Below are 25,235 nucleotides of genomic sequence, written 5' to 3' on the forward strand. Positions count from 1 at the left end.
CCTCCACAATTTAGAAAAATATATATAGAAGATTTGTTATTTATTTTAACACTATTCACAGGGGCCAAGTTAGTAAAGTATTTTTAATATTAATAATAATAAAGAAAATTAGTAAAATATATCTCTGGGGGCTTCTGTAAGGAGGTTTCCAATAAAATTCTCTAAGAACAGTATTCTATCCTAGACCCCACCCCCATTCCATGTGGTCTAGATCATTTAATAATCTAGGAACCTGAATAGAATTAGAGCTCCCCTATGACCCAGTAATTCCACTTTGGGGCATTTACCCAAATGATCACAAACAAGACCACACTAAAGCTACCAGCATAACTATGTTTATTGCAGCATTATTTACCACAGCTAAGATATGGAACCAACCCTGATGCCCCTCAGTAGATTAATGGATCAAGAAAATGTGGTATATATGCACAATGGAATTCTATGTCTCTATCAGAAAGAATGACATTGGCCCATTTGTTAGGAAATGGAAAGACTTGGAAAAAATTATATTAAGTGAAGTAAGCCAGGCCCAAAGAAACATAGGTCCCATGGTTTCCCTTATTTGCAATAACTAGTATATGTCTGAGACAAGCAGAAAAGGTCAGATAAGATGATGTTAAGTGAAATGAACACCAAGATAAGGACACAGGTGTTTTTTTTTTCTTGCTTGCTATTGTTTCTAACATATTTATAAGGTACCACCTGATTTTTTTTGTTGCTTTGTATGTCCCTCCCCCACAGTATAACCCCTGTTTTCACTGTATTTGATGTTGGTATATATAATTTGGGGAGTGGAAGGGAAAAAACAAATTGTTTAAATAGGGATACAGTTGGACCCATTGCAACAATGAGATGTACAAGACTCTATGTCAAAAAATGAACCTTACAATTTAGGTTGGGGGGGGTGTAGTTGTGGAGATGGGAGGGAAGGGATGGTAAGAGAAAAACAAAGGAGGAGACAAAACCAAGCTACTACAAGTCTCAAAAGACTGAGGGATAATTTGCTCTGCCATAGCAGTTTTTGTGTTTCTGTTTCCTGAATAAGGAAATATGGCAAAACACCTCTGGGGTCCCAAAATACCAAGGACCTGACACCCTTAATCACTTGCGGTATTTCAAGGCAAAGTTCAATTCTCCTCATCTTTCCCACCTGTGAATATTTTAGTACAAATTGGGAAAAACAGATCTCTTTGTTTTTTGGGGTTTTTTTGTCGGTCGTGGGGCTTGAACTCTGGGCCTGGGCGCTGTCCTTGAGCTATCGCTTGAGCCACAGCACCACTTCCCTCTTTGGGATTATTATCCTCAATGAAAACAGGGAGAAGCCACCTCTGTTTTGATGCCTCCTTTGACTCCCTCAATGCCCGTGTATCTACCCTTCTTTAAATGGATGCCTTCATCTCTTGGTGGGGCCCTACCAAGCTCAACATTGAATTGAGCTCTTACCAATGATATAGGTCTGTACCTTCTCTCCACTAGGTTTGTAGCAAACATCTGGTAATTTGTAAGTATTTATAATTTGATAAATTATAAATTTAATAATTTGTATGCAAAAAAAAAGACTTAGAATAGAACCAATAATCCAGTCAGTTGCAGGCATTCTCTCTATGGGAAGAAGCTCCACTGTTCCCATTAGATGTACCAAAACCTCTGTTGTGTTAGATATCCTGTCAAAGTCTAACACAGCAGTTCTGTGAAAATAATATAGACATACCATAGTATCTTCCTAGTAAATTTAACTGACCAAGTTTTATGCTATTAACCATTGTCCACAGGCAAAAATTAGAAAAATAATTTTAAAACTACTTTATTACAAAGGCAATGAATGGGCCTAGAAAACTTTACATGGGAATTCTTCCAAGTTCTCAAACACTGACTAGTTCTAATTGTTCCAGAACATAGAAAATTAATGAACACTTGGAAATTTCTTACAAACAAGTATAACATTGCCAAGTAAATTTAATGAAGATGATAGCAGAGAGTCATAGCTATCATATTGCAAACGTGAGATTGTACAACCCCAGTCCTGGGTATGGAAGGACCTAACTACATAGCATCCTACAAGCCCTGGATTTCTATTTTGATGTCATTTCTCTCCTGAGGTCTCTTAATTCCACAGGCTTAGCATGGCATTATACCCTGAGAATGGAGGGAAAAATATTCTCTTTCTTTCCTCAAAGAAGACTTAGGGGCTTTGTGCCCTCTCCATTTTATAAGTTCAAAATAGCTGGTCTTGCTTCCATTCTTCAAGTTAGAGGATTCTCAGTTCCCTGCATCAACCCTTCCTTTCTCCTGGTGTAGATTTGAGAGGTGCTGGGGAAGCTGTTATAGAGACTGCTTAGCCTATCCCTAGGGAAAGGGGAAAATTCTTATAGAGAAAGGAAATATGACTGGTTTTACTAAAATACAACATTTTAGAAGGTGATGGTGTAAAGGTTGGAAAGTTATTTCATATTGATAAAGGGAAGCAAATGACTTAACTTGGAGCTTTAAACTAGTTGTTAGATTGCTGAGCATTTTCTAGCAATGGAAATTACTTATTCCCATAATGGTACAGAAAGACAAATCTAGTGATAAATAATCACCTAGGAGGCTGCTGCAGTATCTACGGATCCTGCCACCCACAGAACCACGGCAGTGTCATCAAGCGTGACTTTGTCGGGATACAGGCTCAGCTCCCATCCCATACCTATGAAATTGCAATCCCCATTATAACATTACAATGCAATCTTCAGGGCATTAAAGCAAGAGAAGCATTGCTCTCCACATAAAATATAGCATCTGAAAAAGAAAAAAAGAAAGAAGAGAACAGTAATGGTGAATCTAAGAGAAATTGTGCTTAAAAAAGTTGTAAAGATAAAAGGGACAATAGATTTTTAAGATGGGCTTAAGGTGGGACGTGAAAACTAGTCAAAAAGGCATTTTATAATGACTTTGACTGTATCTAAATGGCTTACAGCTGCATGGCTGCTTATTTTCAGAATAATTTAAATTGGTAAATCATAGTAATATTTCAATTTGGAAAACCATCAATAGAAATCTGCTATTATTCCCTGGGCTATCCAAGATTCCTCATAGCTTATGCTTTTAATGAAGACATCCTTCAGATTTTCCCTTTTCTCTCTTCCAGTGTGGTAGATTTAGAGTTTTCTCCCCAAGTTCCCTTTGCTACTAACCTGGGCATTTCTCCAAGCCCAAAGATAGTAGGGAAAATTATAGTATTATAAATTAAGTATGTAGGCTCTTCCTACATAATTTTCTTTTTTAAGCAACCAGATCTGGCTTTCATATTACCAAGTCTCAACCTTTCTCTGTGTGTGTGTGTGCGTGTATAAGTGTGTGTGCATATGTGTGTGTTAATCTGTGAACCACCATGCCTCATCAAAACATCAAGTCTTCAGAAAAACCTAAGCTCATTAGTGTGTAATTAAGAGTGTTGATTTATATAGTTTATGTAATTCCTTTCCAAATATAACTGGAATTTATAAATGTTGTGATGGAATCATAGAAATATGAAAATGCTCTAAATATTTAAGTCCTGAAAAAGCACTGGTACAATAGGGTGTTGTCTTTGGTTAATAATGTAGACATATTAATGTAAATAATGTATAAATAAGATTGATATACAAGCCATATCCATTATGAAATATGAGTCTTTTAAGTATACCATCATAATTGTCAGTCAAGAAAACTGAGTTGAAGAGGCTGTCTTTCTTCCATCCTAGTTTTTTGGCTCACTTACTGAAGATTAGGTGTCCAGAGGTCTATGGATTCACTTATGGGTCGAGAGTTCTATTCCAAAAGTCCTCAGACCTGTTCTTGTGTCAGTACCCAGCTGCTTCTATTATTATAGCTTTGAAATAGAGTTTGAAGTCTAGTATTGATATTCCTCCAGTACTATTCTTTCTGCTAAGGATTGTTTTTGTTATTCGGGGTCTTTTATTGTTCCATATGAATTTTTGAAATGCTTCCTCTATTTCATTAAAGAATTATCTTGGGATATTGGTGGGTACTGCAATGAGTGTGTAGGTAGCCTTTGGCAGTATTGCCATTTTCAGGATGTCAGTCCTCCCATTCCAGGAGCATGGGAGGCTATTATACTTCCTGAGTTCTGCTTCTATTTCCTTTTTCAGGTTTTTAAAGTTTTCATCATAGAGGTCTTTCATTTCTTTGGGTAAGTTAAGTCCTAGGTATTTTGGGGGGAGGAGGGGCTATTACAAAAGGAGCTGCTTTCCTGGTTTTGCCCCATTCTTATGGAAATGGAAAGCGTTGGAAAAATTCATATTAAGTGAAGTAAGCCAGACTCAAAGAAACATAGATCTCATGGTTTCCTATGAGATCTATGTATATGTCTAGGATAGCCCTAGCAGATGAGCAGAATAGCTCAATAGCTGTCTACATTTGACCATATAAGATGATGCTAAGCAAAATGAACTCCAAGTTATAGAAACAAAAGGTTTTTCTTTGTTGTTGTTGTTGTTTTTAATGTGCTATGTGATTTCTTTTTTTCTTTTGTGTTTTTTCCCCCTATGGTTTATCGCCTGTTGTTACTGTATTTGATTTTGGTACCCTGCGTAGAAAGAGAGAGAGAGAGAGAGAGACAGAGAGAGAGAGAGAGAGAGAGAGAGAGAGAGAGAGAGAGAGAGAGAGAGAGAGAGAGAGAGAGAGAGAGAGAGAGAGAGAGAGAGAGAGAGAGAATATATGTTTATCTGAATTAGGGAAGGGAAATAGAACAACAAATGGTGAGACAAAGGACAAAGGGCAAACCAATGCAACAGTGATACTCACCATACAATATGTTGGAAATGAACTGTACAACTTGGGGGAGGGAGATTGGAGGGAGGAAAAGTAGGAGAAAATGAGAGAGGAGTAACAAGTTCAACAAGAAATGTATTCACTACCTCACTTATGTAACTGTAATCACTCTGTCCATCACCTTGACAATTAAATTTTTTTAAAAAGAAAACTGAGTTGATTTCTGTAACATCCTTCTTCACTATCAACAAATAACCATTGGTCTTCAAATACATTAAACATTTCTCTAATTGTAAGGTAAATAGTAAAAGAAAAAAATCAGCCTTTAGAAGTATAAAGATTTTTTAAGTCATCCAAAGACAGGAAAAACGCAATCTAAATATACCTTTTCTTTTTCTTTTTCTTTTCTTTTTTGTCAGTAATGTAGCTTGAACTCTGGGCCAGGGCATTGTCCCTGAGCTTTTCAGCTCAAAGTCAGCATTCTTCCACTTGAGCCACAGCACCACTTCCAGTTTTCTGGTGATTAAGTGGAGATAAGACTCTCATGGACTTTCCTTGCCTGGGCTGGCTTTGAACTATGATCCTCGGATCTCAGCCTTCTGAGGACCTAGGATTACAGGCATGAGTCACTGGCGCCCAGCTTCTAATCATACTTTTCTAATCATACTTGTTCGACTGGATTCTTTTTTTTTTTATTGTTTTTAAACAGTTGTACACAGGAGTTACCATTCAACCAAGCAGTTTATGAATTTGAAAATTAACCTCTTACTATTTCCATATTCTCATAATGTGGATCTTACAGTTAAACTTTTTTATTTTTTCTTCAAAGCTTCAGAGCTTCCCAGGCATCTTGTTTTTAACTCTATGTTCATATTCTATAAAAACATACTTTCACATACCTCTTTAATGAAAAAATTAACATTCAATGTTTCAAGTTTTTTTTAACTTGAGTGAAAATAGCTACATAATGAATGCACAAACTTCCTTTCGTCTTTATAATTCTTGTACTGGCAAGTGTGCAGAGAAGTAAGCACTCTCCTACATCAAGTGATGCTAAGTCAATTGATTGAAATCTAAGTTACACTGAAATTGCAGAATTAAATCAGTAATTTTATTAAAATTACAACTGTAAAAGTTTTGACCCAGAAATTCTATTTTCAAATATATTTGACTAAAAGAAAATATTTGTAGGTCATGATATTTCTACAATGATGTTGACAACTATCTATATTGATAATTAAGGAAACATAATCTAAATTTTGTGTCCCTTGTTTCGGGTAAAGATAATTACATTTATTGGTAACTGTTTATATGAAGGACATACAGCTCACATTAAACTGATTTCTCTGGGAATAAGACTGGAGATACTGCCATAGATAATATTATTAGTTATTCCTGCATTTATCCTGACAATGTTTCTCATGTTAACAGCAACACATCGCACGTAGTCATGATCACTTATGACTAGCAAATAATTTATAGAGATCTTGTCTATTCACTCCATTTTACAGATAAACAAACTAAGCCCAAATTTGAGGTGCCAAACCAATCCTTCAATGGCTGGAAATATAAGCTTTAAGTCTTAGGTCAGCCTTCTTCCAACTAAAATTATAAAATCAAAGTGTGAAACTAAGCTGCAGCTAAATCTCAAGTAAACTTCATCACGATCTCAATATTGTATATACATTTACACTGCTATACTGTTTGCTTGTCTTTTAATCTCCATGGTATTCTCTCTCTCTCTCTCTCTCTCTCTCTCTCTCTCTCTCTCTCTCTCTCTCTCTCTCTCTCTCTCTCTCTCTCTCTCTCTCTCTCTCTCTCTCTCTGTCGTGAGGCTTGAACTCTGGGCTTGGGTGCTGTCCCTCAGCTCTTCAGCTAAGGCAAGCGCTCTACCGCTTGAGCCACAGCACCACTTCCGGTTTTCTAGTGCTTTATTGGAGATAAGAATCTCACGGACTTTCCTGCCCGGGCTGGCTTGGAACAGTGATCCTCAGATCTCAGCTTCCTGAGTAGCTAGGATTACAGGCATGAGCCACCCGCGCCCAGCTTAGTCTCTCTTTCTCATACTTTGGGTATAAGTTTTTGCTAGCCTACCCTGAGTTAAAAGTCAAATATATATCCTTTTAGATAAATGGAGCTGTTTCCATTATTCAGAGGCAAATACACATTTGTATATTGTATATTCAAATAAAAAACTTAACAATTGGAGTGACACAGGCACTGAATAATAGGCCCTGGAGTATCAGCAAAGTCAAAGCAGACGTCAATCATCCAGCTGCAGACATCAACCATCCAGCTGTACACATCTTCTGGAATGGAGAAAATAACAGCTTCCTTGAAGCTTAACTATGCTGGCCAGCTATACCTTGATAAGGGTTATAACATTCTGATTGAGTTTAAGGAAGTGAAGCATAACTCCTTACTATGTTTGTTTGGCAGATATCTTTGGTTTGTTAGTAGGAGCCTAGCTGCTAATGAATCAAATATTATAATAATTACTTGATAGTACTACCATCAGAGTTTAACTCATTTGTATAACAAGTTGTTTTTACATTTACTGCACAATTATTTACTAAATGTGTTCTATTACACACATACCCTCCTCAATGCCAAGTATGCTAAAAACAGATTTGATTCTGGCCTTGAAGTAAATGATCCATGAGTGTGAAATAGATTAATAAAGTAAACAGGTGAATATAAAATTATAGTAGTGAACCAGGTACCGTGAAATAGACTAATGAGGTAAGAGGTGTCCACTCATAGGTCAGGTGATAAGAAATTACCTCTCTGGAGGAAATGACATTTCATCTGGTTATTTCAGCTGATTGAAAAACTAGACCAGTGAAAACAGAGAATTCTTCAGTGAGAGCAAGTTGTTTGTGTTCACTTACAGGACTGGAAAATACATCACAATGCCTAGTTGCTACTTTACTGGTATTGATAAATATTTATATACTGAATCTAAACATTGGGTTCTATATCTTTTTCCATCTCACTTAACACAAGACTTTGTGTTGAACCATGGTAAAAAATTGAGCACATTAAGAAACAACAAAATAAAAAAGACATGGTTATGTACATCTGTAATCTTAGCTACTCAGAAGGTGAAAGTAGAGGGATTATAGTCAGACTGGCAAAGGTACATGAAACCCCATCTAAAAATAATAATAATAATAACCTAAAACAAATATCTGACATGTACACACCTCACATGCAGTATGCTTAAGTAGGAGGTTGTATAAGTGTGGAACTACAGACCAGGAATAAAGTTCACTAAAAGGTGCTTTAAAAGTATATCTGCACTAGTGATCTTTTAAATTTAAGAATAATAGCTTTCAATGTTGTAATAACTTCTTAGATACAAAAATTAATTTTCTCTCTTCTCCCAAACTAATTAGATAGTCCAAAGAATAAATTATTCTCCTCTTTGAAGATCAGGGAATGGTAAACTTTATTGCAGATTTTCCACACCATAAAACCTTGTGGGATTAGCTAAGCATTTTGTTGCCCTTCATTGTATCTCAAAAGAAGTTCAAGCCTGCCATCCAGTGGCCAATGTTTAAAACTGATAGAAACGTTGCATTGTCTTAGCCTGTTATACAAAAGCTTTCAGGACCAAGAGAGAGAGTAGTGTTTAGTAATCAGCATTTAGGTCTGCAAATAAAAAGATTAGAGAATCTTGATACTATAAGACAACTAAACCGTTCAAGAGATGAAATTCAGAGCCGGGCACCTGTGACTCACTCCTGTAATCCTAACTACTCAGGAGGCTGAGATCTGAGGATCATGGTTCAAAGCCTGCCCGGGCAAGAAAGTCCTTGAGACTCTTATCTTCAATAAACCACCAGAAAACCAGAAATGGAACTGTGGCTTAAGTGGTAGAGTGCTGGCCTTCAGCTGAAGATCTGAGGGACAGTGCCCAGACCCAAGAGTTCAAACCCCACAATCAACAACAACAACAAAAAAGATGAAATTCAGAATTAGGCTGGATTCAAGTGTTTCAAAATAATCCCAATGCTCTATTATCACCAGGACATTGCAGGTACAGATTTTTTTATCCTCCAAGAAATTGAAAACTGGTCTTATATTCAAGTTATGGCCAGGCATTGGTGACTTGCACCAGGAATGCTGGGAACTCAGGAGACCTATGGTTCATGGTTCAAAACCAATCCAGGTAGGAAAGTCTGTGAGACTCTATCTGCCTTCGTCCATATGTTCTTCTGCACCCCCCACCCATCTCAGTAACACATCATTTTTTCTGTTGTAAAATGATTCGTTTAAGCTTTCTGGAGGGTGGGCTTGGCACATGAGACACACAATAGATATTAAAACTAATGAACAAATGTATGGGAAATAAGTAATGAATGATGAATATGCATATCAATAATGGTGAATATACAATAGATATCCCAATCTCCCCAGTTTAGGCAAGAGAAGGAACACTATTACTTGTGCAAGCACAAGTGACTCTGAGGCTCATTATGCTACACCCAAGGCTATGGATTATAGCTGGAAATCAGAAAATCAAGACTGGCTCCAAATCAAGCCTGGTGCAACCTGTCTCCTCCTCTGTCGGTTCTACAAGAAGCATACACATTTTATATACAAAGACAGTGGAGAAGAAACAGTGAGAATGTGGAGGCCTGTCCCACAGGACCTGCAGCAAGACTCTGGAGCTGGCCAGGAAGCTCCATTGATGAGACAAATGCTTCCTGCAATGTTGGTACAAACGCAGAAACCAACAGCCTTAGAAGACCAAGAACCTTATCATCCCTGAGTTTCTGATTCTGGTTCAGGCCCTGTTTCTGGGTCAGAGATGATCAGAAGATTGGTGGTTGAGATGGAATAACATCTCAACAGGCTATATACCTAGTTGGTGTTGACTCTTGTTTGCCTGTTGAAGAACAAGCTGGAGATGTGTACTTGAACAAGAAACATTCATTCATTCACACACATCCAAACTTCAAGCTCCCATTTGTTTCCCTCTACTGATAGCCCCTTTCACCCTATTACTGTAAGCTCTCCCTTTTTCTAAAGGGCTGTGTATAGATTACTTGATTCTATCAAAATATGACAGAACAAGTATTTTCTTTTAATTTATCTCTCACTCTCAACACCAGTGTAAGTAAAAAGAGACTGTCTGCAACTCTTTGCTTGGGGATCCGGGGCACTGGCCTGCCTTCTAGCTAGGATTGCATTTCCTTAGAAAGTACAAGGTATTGAAGAAGGAGGACACAGAGGGAATAAGGTGTCATGGCCTGAACATGTATGTGCACATGTAATCACCAACACACACACACACACACACACACACACACACACACACACACCACTACCAAACTTCTCTAAATGACAGACTCTAGTTTCATTTTTTCATCAGGTAATTCATTCATTTCCCAGAATGATCACACCTATCACTTACAGAGCATGACTGGTCCTCCCCACTCCCTATATTTTAATCTCTTCAGCCTCTTTGAACATCTGACATTTCTGACACCCTCAATTACCCATTTCTAGAACAGTGTCTTTTGGGTTTCTTTCTCTAATTAATCTTTGACTAGTAAGATTCCCAGCAACTTCTGTTTTGAGTCTAAATATTTCAGTGTGTCTTCAATGTTATTGAATTTAAAAGTTAAGACACCTTCACAAAAAGCCAAGATTGGAAGCCATGTGTGGGAGAAGCATTGTGACTGGCTCCCTTCATCACTAGTTGGCCTCAACACCTCTTCTCTTACTTTTCCACACCTCTTCTGAGCACAGTTCTTCTTGCTGAGAGATTCAATCCACAGACCCAGTAACCCTCAACCAACTTTTCATTGGCTTATTATCATTTCATACTAGTGACTACTCAATTACTCACCCAAATTTTATTTATATTTCTCCCTAGTCTGGATTCCAATACCTTTAATTGTCTAGGGAATATCTAAATCTTACTTTTTGCAAACTGAGCGAAACTACTTTTACCTAGATAGCTCTCCTGTCTCTTCTGTCTCAAATCTCATTTTGGCAACATTGAGGTTTGAACTCAGGTCTTATATTCTTGATTGGATTTTTTCAATCATAGCTGATGTTCTACCACTTGAGCATCCATTTTCTGCTTTTTGCTTATTATTTGGAGTAAGAGTCTCTCAAATTTGTCTTCCCCAGCTGGGTCTAAGCCTCAATGCTCAGAGCTCTGCCTTCTGGCTAGCTAGGTTTATAGATATGAGGTACAGGCACCCAGCTTCAATGATTACAGATTAGATCTCACCACAGAAGAGAAGAAAGTTGTGTTTCTGTGAGGCAGAGGTTGAAGTGTTATGGTCACAGCCAAAAAAAAAAATCATAGCTACCAAGAAACAAAGAATAGATTTTCCCCTGTGGTGTCTAGAGAGAAAACAGCCCTGCTGACACCTTGACTTCAGTCTAATGATACTGATTTCAGAGACTGGATTCAGACGTGGGGATAAATAAATCTGTGTTGTTTTGAACTACCTGGGTGTTAAACCTTGTTTGACAGGAGATTGATATACTGACATACTTAGTGACAGCCACAAATTTCCTCTGAGACTGTCATTTATCCATTACAATACCATGGTTTTCCTTGTCACCCAATCACTGGATTATTTTCTATTTTATATCTATATCCAAAGCAAAGAGAGGCTATATAATGGATAAGGACCAAACTATTTCATTTAATAAACTAAATAAAACAATATCTCCACAAGAGATTCAGAGTTATTTTTTAGTCTTTTTTTCTTTTCTTCTTGTTGGCATTTTGACACAGGGGGGTCTCTCTCTGAGTCCTAGGTTGGCCTCAGACTCGCCATAGTCCCACGTCAGCCTCACCAACTATATGTCACTTTAAAAGTCAAATCATGGGACTGGGAAGGTGGCTCAGTGCTAGATCGCTTGCCTTGCATGCATGAGGCCCTGGGTTCGATTCCTCAGGACCACATAAACAGAAAAAGCTGGAAGTGATGCTATGGCTCAAGTGGTAGAGCACTAGCCTTGAGATGAAGAGCTGAGGGACAGCACTCAGCCCCAGAGTTCAGGCCCCACAACGGACAAAAAAAAAAGTCATATCACTTCAGTTTAGATTGTTGACACCTCAAAAAAAATGCTCAAAATGAAAAGGTTTCTTAGTAACTTAGAAGTAATAGAGATAAAAGAGAGGAAAAGCACAACACCTAAACAAGGTTGATAAAAGAGTTCTCATTCACTTATCAAAGCTTAAGATTACTAATACATTTACCATAATTTTATTTTTCATTAATGCTCTTGGTGGGAAGTGTAGTAGATGTAGTCTTATCTCAGGAACCAAGAAATATATTGATCAATTTCATTCATAAAAAAATGTTTGCTACCTTGATTCCCATGGGCCTCGCCTTCAGAAGATTTAACTAGGCCTCTACAATAAAAATACATAAAAATAGAAATTAAGGATCCTGTATCTTCCTTCAATATATGCCTGGAAGGAAGAGACATAAAAGAAGCATTTCTTTTGACACCTACATCCACTGAAAGAGCTAGTTTAGGTGTCTATGCTATTTTTAATTCAATCATTTAAATGACTTTCTCATCCTATAGTAAATAAAAAGTAAACACTATGGATTAGCCATAATTCAGCCAGCAAAACAGAACTATCTCAAAGATTCATTGCTGAAGGAATGGAAAATAAGTGTAGGTCTTTAGAAAATGAAAGGCTAACTGTTAAACAAATGCCTGTAAATTAACTTTGGAAAGTGACAATGGCAGGATTCCTCTATAACTCAGAGGCTGAAGGAAAACAATTAATAACTGGCACTGGAGGCCACTTTATAGAAATTGGCAGTGTAGTTAGCCTGAATGAGCTGGAGATGGAATCATAGAGGAGATAAAAATCACTGCAGATGCCGCCACTTAATGAAAGGAGGTATCTTGACTTGTCATTCTCCCAGCCACTGTCTTCCTTGGCTTTGTGATCTTCCACCATGGCTAGAACCTGCCTTCATTTGATTTATCAGGCCATGGGTCTCTAGTCCTGGGACAATCAGCCTGCAGTAATCAACTACTCCCTGTAGAGGAGTTTAGGGCAGGAAACAAACAGGATGTGAGGAAAAACAGGTCAAGACCAGACTTTTCTATGCTAACATGATTACATAGTTAGATCATGAACTGTATCATTTAATTCCATTCTTTAATTTTCCAAAGGGCAAGTAGGCTGCAAAGTGAGTGAACAAACCTGTATGCTCACACACAGCAAGGTTTTAGGTCTCAGCATACAACATGCTTTTATGAGGATCTGCTGTTGGTTATTAAACAATTTTTTATCAACAAGCTCTCTGGTGGAAGGTTTGGAAAGTAGATCACCTCTAGTACCTGATATAGCTTTTAGTATATAGGAAACAATAAAGTATTATTGACGTGATATCATTTGTAAGAGATAACATAGCCTGTAACCTTTTCTGAAGTAGTTAAATAATTTCCAGTGAGATATGAGTTAGGGAGGAAGTTAAATAAAGGAGATTAAAACACCTCTCCCTCTTAAATGTTTTAAAAGGCATGCATTTTTGAGATGGCTTCAGTTCTATACCCTTAAGAGCACGGACAAAGCTGTGTCCTTTTCTGACTACTGAACTTTCATTTGAAATAATGAAGATATCAGCAATGAGAACTGCACAGGTTGTACAGAACAAACTGATACAGATAAACGACAACTAATTATGATTGATTTGCTTGTCTGTGGGTGGCATTGCCTGGAGTGGTTCCTCCACAGACATGACTATGAGGTGAAAAAGGAAGCAGGAAAAATATAACCCAGTGAGGGATTTTTAAATAGCATGGTGGGCAGCTGAGGGAGTGATGACTCATGCTGTTGTGAGTAGTGGTTTAGAAACAAAAGAGAGAAGTCGGCTGGAAAGGGTACTGATTTGGGCTGCTAAGGCTCTTCTTTAAAGTTCCTGCTGGAAAAAGGAAGGAAGGAATGGAGGAAATGGGGACAAGAGGGAAGGAGAGAAGTGGGTTGATTGGGAAGGAAGGAGACATGGAAGTTAGAACCTGGAAGGACAGGCACTGTACAAGAATGTAAACCACGATATATATATATATATATATAATATATATATATATATATTATATATATATATATATATACACACACACATATATATGTAAACCACTATGTGTGTGTATATATATAGTCATATATATATATATGTATAAATTTATTTGGTTGGAATTCAACCAAAGTAGAATTAGTGAAACACCACTTCATATTTTAGTATTAAACTTCTTTCATTCACACACACAAAAAAACCTTCATATGTATCAGATTAATGTAGTAACATACCTGATGGGAAAATTTTTCTTAAAAGCTCCTGGTTAAATTTTAGGAGAAAAAGAATATCATTTACTTTGGAGTAATCAAAAAGATAGAGAATGGCTACATCGAGTTTCCCTGAAACCTACAATTATTTGGTCATGTTTCTCAGGAAGATTCCCAGGGAATAGGAGAGAAGCTATGACCCTTATATTATCATGAGTCACCCACCTCTGTGTGCTAATTTAGGGGTGAGTGGAAAGAGATCAAAGGCAGAGAATGAAAAAGGAGTAAGAAAGTGAGAGGGAGAAACAGGAAAGGAAAAGAATGAAGGATGAAGGAAAGAAAGGAAGAACAGCTCTTGTCCCATTTCCACAAGACTGTGTATTGGAAAGTCCTGCTAAAGGTTGAGAGAGTCCAGGAGGGATGCATTGGTACGCTAGAAACTTCTAAAAGAATCTGAGAAAAGAACCAAACATTATTAAAATTTAGAAATATTTTTCTAGGGAGTTGAAACAAGATGAAATTTTAAGTCACTGAAGTGATAACACAGATTTCAACAATTTGTTACTGGATTTATTTCAGAAATATGTGTGTGTACATACTAAGAATATAATATATACAGTATTATCAAATATAAAATTGTCTACCAGTATATATGTATTTATATCAGCATTAGGAAGAAAAATACTAATATTAAGAAATAATATTAGCCGGGCGCTGGTGGCTCACGCCTGTAATCCTAGCTACTCAGGATGCTAAGATCTGAGCATCTCTGTTCAAAGCCAGCCCGGGCAGGACAGACCATGAGACTCTTATCTCCAATAAACCACCAGAAAACCGGAAGTGGCGCTGTGGCTCAAGTGGTAGAGTGCTTGCGTTGAGCTGAAGAGCTGAGGGACAGCGCCCAGGCCCAGAGCCAGAGTTCAAGCCCCATGGCCGACCAAAAAAAAAAAGAGATAAATAATATTAATGTAGTATAGAAGAAGCATAACTCAGGACAATTTCAGCCTCATCAAACTTTCCCTTTTTTATTTTATTCATAGGAATATAATTTTATTACCTTGTAGATAGATAAGGACCAAAAAGAGCCTATGAAGGAAAATTAAAAACTTGCAATACAGTGGAATAATTTCAACCTTATGTATTCTTTTATGCATGTCTTTATTTATTGGCAATATAAAGGTTTGAGCTGAGTGATTTTGTTTATTTTTTTGTGATACTGAGTTTTGAGCACTCTGTCACTTGAGTCATACTCCTAGCCCTTCAATTTTTAAAGCATGTTTGTATTTCATTTGTATACAGGCCAATAGATGATGGCATTTTTTAAAATAATGGAAACATCAGAATCTGAATTTTCAAAAGCATGTATTAACAATAGGGGTAGTGGCAAATGGCTTTAACTCCAGTACTTATCAAGTTAAATTCGGAAAATTATAAACAAACAAATAAGTAAAAAGACATGGCACCTATGGGTACATAATATACCTATGTAGTCTTCTTCCCTAAATCTAATCCTAAAGAAATAATTTGAAAAATCCTTACTGAGAACAATCTGAAGAAAGAAAGAAAGAAGGAAAGAATCAACCTTTTAACTTTTATACACAAATAAAAATATGTTCAGAGCAAATGAGTTCCTGAATGACATCATTCTCAGAGGCCTCCCTGATAACTCAGACTCCCCTTTTGGGTATGTAAATGAGTCTGAGTTGTAATGTTAGCAAGAAATAAATTAATGTATATGTACTGAGATTGAGAGATTGATTGTCTGCATAAAATTTAATAGTTTATCCAGACTGATACTCAAAATTTTACAATATATTTATTAAAGTGTGTGCAATATTTGCCTCTTTTCTAATCAGGGAATAGCTGCTGACTAGTACTTACATTTTTAAATATATAGCACAAAAACTCTTAGCTTAGATGAACTCAAGAGTTTATTGTTTATTTAAATAATACAACATAAGAGACATAATATTTGTATATATACAAATATTCTCATCATTCTTTTCTTTTGTTAATGCCAATTCTGGGGCTTAAACTCAGTGCCTGGAGTCAATCCCTTAGTTTTTCACTCAAGGATGGTGCTCTACTATTTGTGCCACAGCTCTACTTCTGACTTTGTGTTGATTATTTGGAAGTAAGTGTCAAACTTTTTTGTTTTTTGTTTGTTTGTTTGATTGGCAGGGCTGGCTGCAAACCATAATCTTTAGATCTTAGCCTCATGAGTAGCTAGAATTACAGGTGTAGGCCACTGGCCATTGGCTGTTCCTGTCATTCTTAATAGAGTTATGTTTTTGGCAGATTATTCTTTTTTGACGTTATAGTTCTAGACAATTAAAAGAGGTAAACCATATTACAAGAGCTCATTAATCCACTATCATGAAAGGTAAAGGATAATTCAGTTCTTTGGAAAGCATTAGCCTTCTTTGCCAATAAATTATTTAAACTGTTCATTAGCATTTGGTCTTAAGGAATCCAGGAGCACAAAGCTAATGGATAACATGTGACTAAAGAGCAAATTGCCTGACTTGATTCTAACAGTTGCCACCATGAACTGCTTAATTATAGCCAGACCTTTTACATTCTTTGAATGTTTTTCATGTGTGGATAAGATTACTGGAGGCTCACCAGGCCTAAAAAAGGATCAAACCCCTGTTATTTCTTTTTCCTAAAATTTGAACTATATTGTTACTTGGATTTTTATTTATATCCCCATACACCTTACTTCAAAAGGACTTAAAGTAGATTCCATATTATTATTTTATTAACACATAAAGAACCTCGAATAAACCTCTAAGAGGATTAAAGCATTTTCGCTATCCTACTTCTCCAAGTTTTTTAGCCATATTGTAAAATTTATTCACTCATGAATTTCATATGAGCTAAAGGGAAAAATCTCTTTTCTAGAACTTCATAATACTTAGAAAGCTTAGCAATACTTTCAAAGAAAGAGGAAGGTCATGTTTATTGGAAGTTCCAGTTTGAGTCTCTATCACTGTAAGTTTTCTGAGGTTGGGGTACTGAAGTTATTGCATGTACCAAAAATTAAAATGTTCAAATCTCTGTAAAACTTATGATTTAATATACATGTTAAGTTTATAGTATATGTATAAACATTAATGGCACCTTTTCCCACAACTTATGGAAAAATTGAATGTAAAAGGTGATTGACCTGAATCAAATACATTCGAACAGTCTAAAAAATTTTAGACTAATTTTAGACAGTCTACTCAAAATTTGGACAACTATTTAATGAGTGTTAATTTTCAAATCACAGAGATAACTACAAATTGGTACTTAAGGATTTTCAGAAGTTTTCATAAATATCAGATCACAAATTCCCATGGATTTCCCACGAATTTTATGGGCATTGTAACATATTAGTGCATCATTATTAACAAAGCATGAACTTCAGAATTGTCCAGACATTAGCAATGCACCACCTTAGCTGAATATACACAATCTTCAAGAACTTGTTTACAACTGAAGGCCTTAAACTTGAGCATTAAAAAGGTGGAGATAGTACTAACCCTAGTAGGGATGTGGTGAATAATAGAGCCATTCACCAGGCGCCAGTGGCTCATGCGTGTAATCTTAGCTACTTAGGAGGCTGAGATCTGAGGATCACCGGTCAAAGCCAGCCTTGACAGGAAAGTCCATGAGACTTATCTCCAATAAACCACCAGAAAAAGTGGTGCTGTAAAAGTGTGCAGCAGAAGTGGCATTGTAGCTCAATTGGTAGTGCACTAGACTAGAGCTGAAAAGCTGAGGGACAGCGCCCCAGCCCAGAGTTTAAGCCCCACGACCACCACCACCACTACCACCACCACCACCACCAACAACAACAACAACAACAAATAATGATAATAATAATAATAATAAAGCTATTCAACTACATTCTGTAGGTAACAGAACACAGTGAAAAAGGTGACAGTCATGCAATAATACAGCCATAATATACTGGTGAGGTGACTTCTAGAAATCAAATTGCCTATTCAATTCATCCTTACTTCCATTCTCCCTCAACTAAGTCTCTAACAAGCATAAGAAGAAACAGTAATGTATTAAGAAATGTCTTTAACTCATATAAAATAAAGCATCTGGGGACTCCCATCCATCATCAGCATTTACCATTCATTTCATTCCTTTATTTCTAAATTTCAGGACAGTTGTTATTAAACTGTTGAAACAAAGGATCTCAAAGGAATAATGCATGTTGACTATACACTAATCTGATTATCACCTCCCCTAGCTAGTGATTCAAGAGGCCACTTTTCACTGTGTACTGTAATTCAATCAAAAGCAACAGTATATATGAAACAAACACCTGGCTTAAAAATAATTTCTAACATGTTAGAAATTAATAATTAAGATATGTCTTAAATGCTACATCAAGATTTTTCTTCATTTTTCTCTCTTTTAAAAAATATTATAAGGAGCTAAGTGGCATTGGCTCATGCTTGTAATCCTAACTACTCAGGAGGCTGAGAGAAGCCAGCATGGGTGGTAAAGTCTGTGAGACTTCAATTAACCACCAAAAGGCTAGATGTGGAACTATGGCCCAAGTGGTAGAGTGCTATCCCTGGGCAGAAAAGCTTAGTGATGGCTCCCAGGCCCTGAGTTCAAGCTCCAGCACACACACACACACACACACACACATATGTATGTATGTGTATGTAGACATGTGTGTGTATATATATATATATACATATGTGTGTGTATATATATATATCATAGTAAGAGGAAAGTTCTCATTTAAAAAAATCAATGTAAATGGTCAGATCAATGATGCTTGAAGGATTTTCTTGTTTCTGACATCTGAGCCATAGTGTTATGCTCCATTTCTTCTATTTCTCTGGATACACAGAATTTTGCTGCAGGCAAGTTTTTACTGAACTTACCTGTGTAAAAACCAGGGGCTTTTATTGAATTATTTCTCACTAGTTATTTGATCTTAACAAAGCATTTTAATGGTACCAGTGCTCTAATCTGAGCAATAGAGTGTCCCTGCTATCAATTAGTTGTACACAGCAGACACACAGCTCATCTGAGTCACAGTGAAATGCAATTATAGGGCACAGGAGTAATGCACAAAACACTTCTTATTTGAGGTAATATGCCTCTGGAATGGTTACCCCTTAATTGCTTATAAAATAATAACATTAGAATCAAAGATGCTGCTTGATGCACAGGTCTCCTAAAATAAACAAAGAAGATTCATTTGTTAATGAGGCTTCTGAAGCATTTTCATGAAGAAAAATAAATTTTAGAAGATGGTATGGTTTTTCACACAGACCTGAAGTTTGTGGCAAAACTAATAAACAAAACGTAGATTCAATAAAATAACATAGTCTAATCCATGTTTTCAGTTTATCTTGAATTAAATATATAGAAAATTAAATTGAAAATGACAACATGTGGTTTCTAATCTTTGTCCTATTGTCTACTTATATGACCTTGAGCAAATTTCCTGGAGCCATATTTGACAGGTGGATAAAAATATACCTATTCTAGATATTACAAATAAGGGAAACCATGGGACCTATGTTTCTTTGGGCCTGGCTTACTTCACTTAATATAAATTTTTCCAAGTTTTTCCATTTCCTAACAAATGGGTCAATGTCATTCTTTCTGATGGAGGCATAGAATTCCATTGTGTATATATACCACATTTTCTTGATCCATTCATCTACTGAGGGGCATCTGGGTTGCTTCCATATCTTAGCTATGGTAAATAATGCTGCAATAAACATAGTTGTGCTGGTAGCTTTAGTGTGGTCTTGTTTGTGAACATTTGGGTAAATGCCCAGAAGTGGGATTGCTGGGTCATAGGGGAGCTCTATGTGGAGTCTTTTGAGGAACCTCCATACTGCTTTCCAAAGTGGTTGAACAAGTTTACACTCCCACCAACAATGAAGTAAGGTTCCTTTCTGTCCACATCCCCTCCAGCATCTGTTGTTGTTAGAGTTCTTGATTTTTGATGTTCTAACTGGAGTGAGGTGATATCTCAATGTTGTTTTGATTTGCATTTCTTTTATGGCTAGGGATGTTGAACATTTCTTCATGTGTCTATTGGCCATCCTTCTTTCTTCTTCAGAGAAGTTTCTCTTTAAGTCTTTTGCCCACTTATTTATTGGGCAGTTGTTTCTTTGAGGATTTGTTGTTGGGGGGTTTAATTTTTTGAGTTCCAAGTATATTTTAGATATGAGACCCTTGTCCATTGTATGGCTAGTAAAGATCTTCTTCCAATCCGTGGGCTTTCTATTGATCTTGCTAGCTATGTCATTTGCCCTGCAGAAGCTCTGCAACCTTATGCAATCCCATTTGTCCAACCTTTCTTTGATTTGTTGTTTCCGGTCTAGTATATGTATGAGTCAAGCGGAAAAGGTCAGCTAATGTGATGTCAGGAAAATGAACCCTTAGATGTGTATTTTAATGTTTTTTTCTTTCATGCATGTGTTTCTAACACATTTATAAGATTATCTCTTTGTTGCTTTGTATGTCCCTCCCCCACAGTATAACCCCTGCTTTCACTATATTTGATGTCAGTATAACTTGTGGAGGAGATAGGGAAAAACAAGTCGTTTAAGGATACAGGTGGACCTGTTGCAACAATGAGAAGTACAAGTTGTCATGTCCAAAACGAGCTTTACGACGTTGGGACGGGGGGAAGGGGGGGGAAGGAGAAGGATTGGGATTGGGGGGGAGGGGGGAGGCTGGGAAGGGATGTGAAGGGTAAACAAAGGAGGAGGCTGCAATGCTTGGTAAGAAATGTACGCATTATCCTGCCCATGTAACTGTAACTCCTCTGTACAGTATGTTCACAAATAAAATAAAATTAAATTAAAAAAATATATACCTATTCTATTAAATTCTTGAGAATTAGCTTTAACTTTTTTGATAAATTGCTCAGTACTTCACAAATGCCATGGGAAATTTTGGATTTAAATCCTTTAATCAGCCTTATTTTCTATATTCAATTCATCTAAGGGCAATGAAATTCACTATTCTATATGCTAGCTACTGTGTCTGGGGAAAAATATTCAACCAATGCCTAAGAACATATAGACAGCTCAATACTATAGACTTCAAGGAAATGCCAGTTTGACTTGTCTTATAGCTTAAAGCTGTCAATAGCAAATACTGGGGAAAATGTAGAATAGTTGGAACATTGCTAGTGGGAAAATAAATCCATATAACATTTTTTAAAGCTAGACATACATTTATCAAATTACCCAGGAACACCACTAAGTTTCTACCAGGATAAAACAGAAACCTCTACAAATTTATATGTTTTAATTATCAAAGCTGAAAATTGAAAACAACTCAAATTATATAAGTAAATTAATCAGCAAATTTAGATTTATTTGTATACTGGAATATTACTCAGTAATGGAAATGAGTGAATAATAAAATCATTGACATAGATTAATCTTAAAATTATTATCCTAAATTAATGAAACAAGACATTAATAAATATTTGCTATATGATTTTATCTGCATGAAAAATAGTTGGTACCCTGATTGATGAGTGTTAGAACCATGTATACCTTTCTTAAAGCCCATAGAATATACACTTAATATGTGCACTGAGAGATTTCCAGAACCTTCACCCTGGGAAAAATGACAGAATTTTAGTTGTAAAACACCTGTGAAGTCAGAAGGTATTTCACAAGGGAAAGAGAAAGCTCTAACTTTAAGAACTATAGTCATGTATGACCTTCAAAGAGAAGCCTTTCTCTGACTCACAAATACCAGAACCACCAAAATTTATTTTGACAAAAATGAGGAAGGCAGAAAGGCCTTCCCTGGCTTCCATTTGTTTCCTTGGAAAGATTTAATTATTAAAGACCTACAATAATGTCTATTATTATGTCCTATTACTGTAATCATCATCATCATCATCATCATCATCATCATCATCATCATCATCATCATCTATATTTCACAAGTGAGCATGAAGATGCAATATTTAATTTTCAGAATTTGGAGTTTAGCTTATCTCATTCAACATGAGTATCTTCAGATCCATCCATTTTCCTCAAAATTACAGAATTTTATTTTTCTTTATGGCTAATTGATACTGAATATATTAACATAATCAAGTACTATTGAATATATATAATTCAATATACTATTCAATTCAATATACTATTGACATATATATATATATATATATATATATATATATATATATATATATATAATTGAGAGCCCTATGACCCAAACCAATGACCAGTTTTCTTGTGAACTATTGAAACTATCATTTTGCAGTAGGGGAGAATTAAGAGATTAAATTACATTTGCATTCTAATTATAGCATGTTTCCTATGCCAATGCAACTTCCATATCAAAATGGTAATCTGCCACTACTTCCTTTTCTATAATTCCAGTACAATTTATAAAGAAGCTGGAAACTTCCAGCACCTCAGTCAGTCAATTAGGACTGGGAACTGTCATTTTGTAAAGATGCAGATGCTTGTACTCCTTTCCTTGAAGTGTATGTGGAGGTAGGTGTTAAAGCTTTCAATGGGGATGAAAGAGTCCCGTGGGAAGCAAATAGAAACTGGGTGTTTTAGGTTGAAGATGCTATTAATAATAAATTTATTCTTGGGGCTGGGAAAGTGGCTCAGTGGTAGAGCGCTTGCCTTGCATGCCTGAGGCTCTGGGTTCGATTCCTCAGCACCACATAAGCAAAAAGAAAAAAGCCGGAAGTGGCGCTGTGGCTCAAGTGGTAGAGTGCTAGCCTTCAGCTGAAGAGCTGAGGGACAGCGCCCAGGACCAGAGTTCAGGCCCCATGACCGGACCCCCCCCAAAAAAAATAATAATAAATTTATTCTTAAGAAGATATAACTTGATAACAAACTATGTATGTTATTATAATTCCAGTCACTAAAGACATCAATTTTCCCTCCTAAATCTTAACGACTGACATATTACATACACAAAAAGATGTTATTTTACAATTATAAGAAAAGTAACTTTACATGAAATGAACAAACAGAAAAAATCAACAGAAGTATAACTACAAAACATTAGGTAAAATAGGAAGAAATTATAATAGAAAGAAATTTCTGAGCAGGCATTATTCCTTCTAACTAGAGTACAGAAGAAAAACATGTACTTTAATGTCACCTTGAAATGAATTAGTAAGGATTACAATGTCTGAATAACAAGGAATTATTTAAGTTAAAGTGGGAAAATGCACCCAATTTATTTCCACTGTATTCCAGGACTTAATCTTTTTGGGGGGAATAGCACTAAATACTAAATTTATTGAGTAACTTTTTTTTTTCTCTACAAGGCACCCATAGATTAAGTTTATAGGATTTTTTAACAGAATAAACTTCATACCAAAGAGCTAACAAATTTTATAATTAAAGCATACTCTTTGTTTCTGTGTCTCTGTCTGCCGCTTGCCTGTCTGTCTGTCTGTCTGTCTCTCTCTTTCTCACACACACACACACACACACACACACACACACACACACACACACACACACAGAAATATGGTCTCAGAGTATTCCTATAGTTTGCTTGTCTTTTCCCAACTACCTTATAGGTCCAACTTATAAGTTCATGACTTTCTTGCCTTTTGTAATTGACATTTTATTTTTAATGCTTCACATTATGTAATTTTTTCTGTCTTTGTAGTGCTGTCATTTAAGGGCAGGCAGGCAACACCATCCCTGACAAGATTCAGCAAGAGCTTTACTGTCCTTTGCTTGCTACTATGTGTGGGACAGGCCCCAAAGAGTGATGTCATGGGAATGGGGTTGCTGCCCATGCTTCCTTTCCCAGGCCCCAGGGAAATGCCAGTCCTTTTGGACATGGAGCTGAATAAGATGAAAGGTCTATAACAACTCAAAATCTACTCTGATTCTCACCCCCAACATGTTAAAGCTTCTTTTTTAATATCATTTGAGTTCCTGCGCACAGTCACTGTGTTCATACGAAATTTTGTCAGAAACACCTTGGGGTCTGTGTTAGTAGTTACGAGGAAAGCTGAAATAAAATGAAGAAGATTGAAATGCAAAAAACAAAAAAAAAGGGAAAAATGAGCCTTCATGTTTACTTTTATATCCTTTCCTTACATGGTTTTCTATGAAGAAAAATTAATGACTAACAACAATGAAGCCTTTTATTATAAAAAAAAGTTATGTTCAATGCATCGGACATACAGTGCTTTGTATCTTACAAAATATTTTACATGTTTTCAAACTGAGCACCTTTGCTGCTTTCCAGCTAATAAGCTACCCAAAATACCACAACAGTTAGGAGAAGTATGTGATTTTTATTTTTTACAAAATGACATTGAAAAGTAATCAGAAATAACCAATAAAACTAACCAGAACTTAATCTTTACCTCAAACCATACATTTCCTTATCATTTGAATTACCCCAATAACGTATGGCTTTGCCTCATTCCCTGTATCAGAAATCATCATATACTCTTCTTACCTTACTGTCAATGGCGTAGGTCCAATTCAAATCTTATTTCAGAACTGAGAAATTCTTGGTGGAAAGAAAACTTGAAACTACCCAGTGTTCCCATGTACACTGCATATGATGTGAGACTCTGGCCACACCCACCTTTAGTTCAAGATCCCAAGAAAGCCACAGCAGCTGCTCTTATTGTCTAACCACTGATAGCTTGAAGGTTTGGGAGCCATAGCAAGGACTGTTTATCCCTATGAGATGTTCAAATAATATTTACTCTTTTTCTTCCATCTTCCCCCAAGATGTCAAAAACAAAAGAAGAGGAAGAGGATAGCATCCGTTCCTGATGTTTTTTAAAGAAAAGGGGTCCAAGAAGGTCCTGTTTCAGAAAAGATCTAAGAATTTTGCACAGAAGATCCACCCTGAAAGGACCTCCCTTGCTTTGTCAAACACCTTGCTATATCTAGTTGTAGTAGCAAAGGGACATCCTCTCTAAGGAAGAGCCTTGCTATTAACTGGCTCACCTAGGCCTTGGATGACTAACCTGTGACTTGCCTGCTAAAGCTGCCCTACAAATAAAGACCACTAAAACAATTAAGAGCCAAATCAGGGAGCAAAGCTGCTGAGAATGGTGTCCACACTAAGATATGATAACCTGTCAATCGAGCACAATTTAATACTGTGGCCTTTCTGATGGAAGACAAGATGACTTTGCTGGTGGTGACTGCACATGGTATAGGTTCCAGTGAGCCATTTGTCT

The 25,235-nt window shown here is 36.5% G+C and overlaps 1 long non-coding RNA gene across 2 annotated transcripts in view; it reads right to left on the reverse strand.

The window, feature by feature from the left end:
* Window positions 1–24,559, reverse strand: part of LOC138835839 (uncharacterized) — a 41,118-nt gene extending 16,559 nt beyond the window's left edge. The window contains exons 1-2 of one of the 2 annotated variants that reach the window (XR_011374753.1): window positions 24,497–24,559; window positions 5,138–5,359 (exon numbers count right to left, since the gene is read on the reverse strand). This is a non-coding gene — a long non-coding RNA (uncharacterized lncRNA). The remainder of the gene's footprint in view (window positions 1–5,137; window positions 5,360–24,496) is intronic. The other variant, XR_011374779.1, reaches the window with a different exon arrangement.
* Between the last annotated feature and the right edge of the window lie 676 nt (window positions 24,560–25,235).

Source organism: Dipodomys merriami, unplaced genomic scaffold, assembly GCF_024711535.1.
Source record: "Dipodomys merriami isolate MVZ:Mamm:240054 unplaced genomic scaffold, mDipMer1.0.p SCAF_1, whole genome shotgun sequence".
Lineage (NCBI taxonomy): Eukaryota > Metazoa > Chordata > Mammalia > Rodentia > Heteromyidae > Dipodomys > Dipodomys merriami.